The sequence below is a fragment of the Stomoxys calcitrans genome, chromosome 5 (genome assembly GCF_963082655.1).
Source record: "Stomoxys calcitrans chromosome 5, idStoCalc2.1, whole genome shotgun sequence".
NCBI classification, from domain to species: Eukaryota; Metazoa; Arthropoda; class Insecta; order Diptera; family Muscidae; genus Stomoxys; species Stomoxys calcitrans.
In genome coordinates, this window is record NC_081556.1 from 19,046,655 (window position 1) to 19,054,060 (window position 7,406).

Here is a 7,406-nt window from a genome sequence, read left to right on the forward strand (position 1 = left end):
CTTTTAAAATTTACGTTGCTCATACAAAGTTGAGGTAAACCATCACCACCTATACCATATATCTCTCTCTCTCTCTCTTTACTTTAACAACACCTAAAATAACTCAAAACCCGAGTTGAGGATGATAAGTTTTTGTGGCAAATACTTTGGATAAACACCAAATATCTCAGGTGAAAATTTATTCAAATAATTCCAAATACCAAATGCAAAGTACAATAGATCCTTGGATGAATAACCCCTCAACTTAATCATCTCATAGCCCAGTGCAAACCTAGCAAACATCTAACATCGCCTCCAACACTCGAATTGATCAACAAAAGGCAACATTTCAATTGGGCAAAAAAAAAGAAAGAAACTAACCAAGAGAACATTTTTTGCAAACACGCAAATACTCGTGTTCAAGTATCCTTTATTGCCATACCCTCAATGAGCAAACGCAATGCAGAGACAAACATTAAAATATATATGCTCATATGCGGATGTGTGTATGTACGTACGTACGTAGGAAAAGATGGGCTGAGGGAAGAAGGCGGACAAAGAAATATTCTGTTGCCTGAATGTTTGAAGAACGCCAGGCGGCAATAAAAACTCTAGCATAAAAATGCCGGAAACTTTGCCAACTTGCAACCACTTAAACCCAATTTTATTCAGGTGCATTCGGTTTATTGTTTTAGACTACTCATATAATGCCAAGCATGTGAAATTCCAAGTCCTTACATTTCCTCTCAAATCCCCCCTAACACCCCCAACACCTGCATTGGCATCGACATCGACATCTACATTTACCATTCTCATGTTTCCATCTTCTCTGCCTTGGCAAAAAACAGAAAAAAACGGAAAACACGTTTAAATGTGTGGAAAATTTTGCATTTGTTACACTCCAAGGATAATATGATTTTGTTTTCAGGATAAAATTGCACACACCCACAGGCACCCATGTTGAACGACACACTTGTACACCTTCATGACCGTGTACAATTGTGATGAGACTACGAAGCACACACACACACACATATCTATCCTCCAACCAACCAACCAACAAGGGAACAAAAGGTATCAAGTGCTGTTTGCTGGTTTGCCAGTTTGTAATGCGTATGCACTGAATGCGAGCTGAGTCAAATCTTACAAGGACTAAGGACTTTTCTAGTTGGAGGGTACAAATCAGTGATGCATGGAAGATACCAAGATGGGCAAACTTTAACAATTGTGAACTCCATCGACATGATATGTTCGAAGACGATCTGGCGATAATCGTGCGTCTGTCTAAAGCAAGCTATCTACCAAGCGAACAAAAAATAGCCTCTCCATGGACAAAAATGTAAAAATGTGTGCATTAGACTGTTCCCCTCCCTGGGGAACCCACCCTGGGGGGACCCTCCCCGGGGCCGCTCTTTGAACTGCGACGGACTGTCTCTTTAGTTCTCAGGTGGATAACCTCCACCAGGAGACTACATGCTTGGATTGGATAGGTATTCACCACCCAGAAGCCTTAAGGTGGATCTACCTGGGACCACAAGACACATAGCACCTGTCTAACTGCCCAGCCAGACCCACTGGACTCAGACGCAGATCATTGCATCCCAAACAATTTATGGTTTGGTGCGGTTTATGGGCCTGTGGCGTCATTGGACCGTACTTCTTCGTGTTATCCATTCAATCCGATAATAAAAGCAGCGCCCTCTAGAGGCTCCAGAAGTGAAGATCTGAGATCGGCGTATGTGACAGCTATATCAGGTTTGAACCGGTTTGATCCATTTTGGTTCAAAGTTCAAGTTTTAGAGGTCAGAACAGAACACCTCATGCGAAATTTCAGCCAAGTGGGATAATAATAGCGCCCTCTAGAGCCTCAAGAAGTCAAGATCCGAGATCGGTTTGTATGGCAGCTATATTAGACTATGAACCGATTTGGAGCAGTCTTCGCACAGTTATTGAAATTAATGCGAAATTTCAGCCAAATCCGATAATAAAAGCAGCGCCCTCTAGAGGCTCCAGAAGTCAAGATCCGAGACCGGCGTATATGACAGCTATATCAGGTTATGAACCGGTTAGATCCACCTTCGTTCAAAGTTCAAGAGGTCAGAAAAGAACACCTCTTGCGAAATTTCAACCAAATCGGCTAATAAGAGCGCCCTCTAGAGCCTCAAGAAGTCAAGATCCGAGATCGATTTGTATGGCAGCTATATTAGACTATGAACCAATTTGGACCAGTTTTGGCACAGTTATTGAAATTTATGCGAAATTTTAGCCAAATCCGATAATAAAAGCAGCGCCCTCTAGAGGCTCCAGAAGTCAAGATCTGAGATCGGCGTATATGACAGCTATATCAGGTTATGAACCGATTTGATCCATTTTGGTTCAAAGTTCAAGTTCTTAGAGGTCAGAACGGAACACCTCATGCGAAATTTCAGCCAAGTGGGATAATAATAGCGCCCTCTAGAGACTCACGAAGTCAAAATCCGAGATCGGTTTGTATGGCAGCTATATCAGACTATGAACCGATTTGGACCAGTTTTGGCACAGTTATTGAAATTTATGCGAAATTTCAGCCAAATCCGATAATAAAAGCAGCGCCCTCTAGAGGCTCCAGAGTGAAGATCCGAGATCGGCTTATATGACAGCTATATGAGGTTATGAACCGGTTTGATCCATTTTGGTAATGTTCTTAGAGGTCAGACCAGAACACCTCATGCGAAATTTCGGCCAAGTGGGATAATAATAGCGCCCTCTAGAGACTCACGTAGTCAAAATCCAAGATCGCTTTATATGGAAGTTATATCAGGTTCAGAACCTGGAGGCCACCGTAGCGCAGAGGATAGCATGTCTGCCTATGACGCTGAACGCCTGGGTTCGAATCCTGGCGAGACCATCAGAAAAAATTTTCAGCGGTGGTTTTCCCCTCCTAATGCTGGCAACATTTGTGAGGTACTCCCACTGCGGCATGCCGTTCGGACTCGGCTATAAAAAGGAGGCCCCTTATCATTAGCTTAAAACTTGAATCGGACTGCACTCATTGATATGTGAGAAGTTTGCCCCTGTTCCTTAGTGGAATGTTCATGGGTAAAATTTGCAAATTTATATCAGGTGAAGAACCTGCAGGCCACCGTAGAGCAGAGGTTAGCATGTCCTCCTATGACGCTGAACGCCTGGGTTCGAATCCTGGCGAGAACATCAGAAAAAATGTTCAGCGGTGGTTTTCCCCTCCTAATGCTGGCAACATTATGCCATGTAAAACTTCTCTTTAAAGAGGGGTCCCACTGCGGCACGCCGTTCGGTCTCGGCTATAAAATGGAGGCCCCTTATCATTGAGCTTAAACTTGAATCGGACTGCACTCACTGATATGTGAGAAGTTTGCCCCTGTTCCTTAGTGGAATGTTCATGGGCAAAATTTGCAAAACCTACTGCAACCATTTTCAGTACAGTTGTTGGAAATTTCATGCGAAATTTTAGGGGCTTAAGAAGTCAAGATCCGAGATCGGTTTAAAGGGCACCTATATCAAAACATGGACCGACATGGCCCATTTACAATCCCAACCGACCTAAACTAATAGAAAGTATTTGTGTTAGATGTCAAGCGCCTAGCTTTACTCCTTCGAAAGTTAGCGTGCTCTCGATAGAAAGACAGACGGATAGACGGAAATGGCTAAATTAACTCAGAATATCAATAGGATCAGGAATATATATATTGGGTTGCCCAAAAAGTAATTGCGGATTTTTTATATAGTCGGCGTTGATAAATTTTTTCACTCTGTAATTGCATTCTTTCTTCTGTCAGTTATCAGCTGTTACTTTTAGCTTGCTTTAGAAAAAAAATGTAAAAAAGTATATTTGATTTAAGTTCATTCTAAGTTTTATTAAAAATTCATTTACTATCTTTTAAAAAATCCGCAATTACTTTTTGGGCAACCCAATACTTAGGGTCTTAGGCCAATATTTCGATGTGTTACAAACCGAATGATGTAATTGGTATACACCCAATCTATGAGCTAGATCTGTTTCCTTTAACCGACATCCGGCAAACTTTTGCTTGTGCCAAATATTGACCACCCCAGGCCCAATCTTCAAAGCTTTGTTGGCTTTAAAACAAACAAAAAGGTGCCAAAGTAATGCACTTGTTATACTGATTATGCCCTCGTACTCATACTCTAACTAACGAACATTTTCGTTGGCTTTTTTTTAATATTTGCCAACTTTAGTTGCTCAGCAATGTTAGAGGACTTGTCGAGAGATTTCCACTGGCTTTTCGCCCCTTATTAGGGAAAGACTTTTTGGCGTTGTGTTATGCCTCACACATCTCTTACTCTACTGAAAAGTTTCTCAGCCACCCTCTTGAAAATTCCCACAAGAATTTTGAGGTTACAAATGGAAAATATTCCCTTTTTTTGGAAAATTTCAACAACAAAAAATGATTTTCCTCAAAAACAAAAAAACTAAAGAAAGGAAGACGAAACGAAAGAACAAGCAACCTCTTAGGAAAACGCTGTTCCTTAGCATCTCTGCATTTCAGCTTTTGTATTTAGGTGTTGTGTTAACACCTCAACTATAGCGGTGCAAATTTTAAAAGGTTTTGCATTATTTGAAATTCTAATATTCCTAAAACAAAAAAATGAAAAAAAAACAAAAACAAACAAAAATTCTTGGAAATAGAAACTACGAAATGGGAATCCCTAAATGGGGTGAGAGCATGCAAGGAACTTATAATTCAACCATGCATGAACTCGATAAATATTTAAAATGTTAATCCTTTTAAAATCAACTCATTAAATATTGAAGGATAATTCCTAGTCGAAGAAACGTTGCTCTTGGCTGAAGATGAAATTGCCGCAATTGTCTGTCGGTCTATCGGTCTGTCTGGCAGGCATGGCACAATGCCAAGGGCTGCTGCAATTGGATATGGGTGTGGGTATTATGGCTTGGCTAGAAATGTTCCGTTATAACGGTAGCGTGGCCGAGCGGTCTAAGGCGCTGGTTTAAGGCACCAGTCTCTTCGGAGGCGTGGGTTCGAATCCCACCGCTGCCAAGTGAATATTTTAGGCTTACAAGTTTTTTTTTTGGTGTGCAAGAAACATTTTAAAACAATTTGTTTTTAGGTCACAAATTGGCAACACACTTGAGTGTCAATATTTGGTTAAAAAAACACACACACACATATATACATCATGAGTTGGATACAAAGAATTTGTGTTTATGTTCATAAACAAGTAAAAAGGCGTTAGATTCGGCCGGGCCGAACTTTGGATACCCACCACTGCGGGTATATATGTGAACAACCTTTGGTCAAAATCCAGCGAAAAATGCATACCTTATGCCCCATAGTAGCTATATAGACATATCAAACGATTTAGACCAAATGCTTATAAGTACAAGTCATTGTTCAACCGAGAGTTCGGTCTATACGGCAGCTATATCCAAATCTGGTTCAATCTGAGCCAAATTGAAGACAAACATCGAAGAGCCCAACACAACTCACTGTCCCAAATTTCGGCGACATCGGACAATAAATGCGCTTTTTATGGGCCCAAAACCTTAAATCGAGAGATCGGTCTATACGGCAGCTATATCCAAATCTGGTTCAATCTGAGCCAAATTGAAGACCAACCTCGAAGAGCCCAATACAACTCACTGTCCCAAATTTCGGCGACATCGGACAATAAATGCGCTTTTTATGGGCTCAAAACCTTAAATCGAGAGATCGGTCTATATGGCAGCTGTATCCAAGTCTGAACCGATCAGGGCCAAATTGAAGAAAGATGTCGAAGGGCTCAACACAACTCACTGTCCTAAATTTGTGCAAAATCGAATAATAAATGTGGCTTTTATGGGCCTAAGACCCTAAATAGGAGGATCGTTCTATATGGCAGCTATATCCAAATTTGGACCGATCTGGGCCAAATTGAAGAAAGATGTCGAAGGGCTCAACACAACTCACTGTCCTAAATTTGTGCAAAATCGAATAATAAATGTGGCTTTTATGGGTCTAAGACCCCAAATCGGAGGATCGGTCTAAATGGCAGCTATATCCAAATTTTGACCGATCTGGGAGAATTGACGGAGAATGTCGAAGGGCCCAACGTAACTCACTGTGCCAAATTTCAGCAAAATCGGAAAATAAATCTGGCTTTTATGGGCCTAAGACCATAAATCGGAGGATCGGTCTATATGGCAGCTATATCCAAATTTGGACCGATCTGGGCCAAATTGACGGAGGATGTCGAAGGGCCCAACGTAACTCATTGTACCAAATTTCAGCAAAATCGGATAATAAACGTGGCTATTATGGGTCTAAGACCCTAAATCGGAGGATCGGTCTATATGGCAGCTATATCCAAATTTGGACCGATCTGGGTCAAATTGACGGAGGATGTCGAAGGGCCCAACGCAACTCATTGTCCCAAATTTCAACAAAATCGGATAATAAATGTGGCTATTGTGGGTCTAAGACCCTAAATCGGAGGATCGGTCTATATGGGGGCTATATCAAGATATTGTCCGATATAACCTATCGTCGAACTTAACCTGCTTATGGACAAAAAAAGAGTCTGTGCAAAATTTCAGCTCAATATCTCTATTTTTAAAGACTGGAGCGTGATTTCAATAGACAGACGGACAGACAGACGGACGGACATGTCTAGATCGTCTTAGATTTTTATGCTGATCAAGAATATATATACTTTATAGGGTCGGAAATGGATATTTCGATGTGTTGCAAATGGAATGACAAAATAAATATACCCCCATCCTTCGGTGGTGGGTATAAAAATGTTTTATTATACTCTCCACCATAGGATGGGGGTATAATAATTTCGTCATTCTGTTTGTAACACCTCGAAATATACGTCTCAGACCCCATAAAGTATATATATTCTTGATCGTTATACCATTTTAAGTGGATCTAGCCATGTCCGTCTGCCTCTCCGTCCCTCCGTCTGTCTGTCGAGAGCACGCTAACTTTCGAAGGAGTAAAGCCGCTTCAAATTTCGCACAAATACTTTTTGTTTGTGTAGGTCGGTTGGGAGTGTAAATGGGCCAACTCGGTCCATGTTTTGATATAGCTGCCATATAAACTGATCTTGGGTCTTGACTTCTTGAGCCTCTAGAGGGGGCAGTTTTCGTCCGATTTCACTGAAGTTTTGCACGTAGTGTTTTGGTATCACTTCCAACAACTGTGTTAAGTATGATTCAAATCGGTTCATAATCTGGTAAAGCTGCCATATAAACCGATCTGGGATCTTGACTTCTTGAGCCTCTAGAGGGCGCAATTCTCATCCGATTTGGCAGACATTTTGTACAACGGCTTCTCTCGTGACCTTCAACATACGTGTCTAATATGGTCTAAATCGATCAATAGCTTGATACAGCTCCCATATAAACCCATCTCCCGATTTTGCTTCTTGAGCCCCTACAAAGC

General features: G+C 41.3%; 1 non-coding gene across 1 annotated transcript; it reads left to right on the plus strand.

The window, feature by feature from the left end:
• Positions 1-4,936: 4,936 nt before the first annotated feature.
• Trnal-aag (transfer RNA leucine (anticodon AAG)) lies at positions 4,937-5,018 on the plus strand. Its single transcript has one exon. It is a non-coding gene; the product is annotated as a tRNA-Leu (tRNA).
• The last annotated feature ends 2,388 nt before the right edge of the window (positions 5,019-7,406 follow it).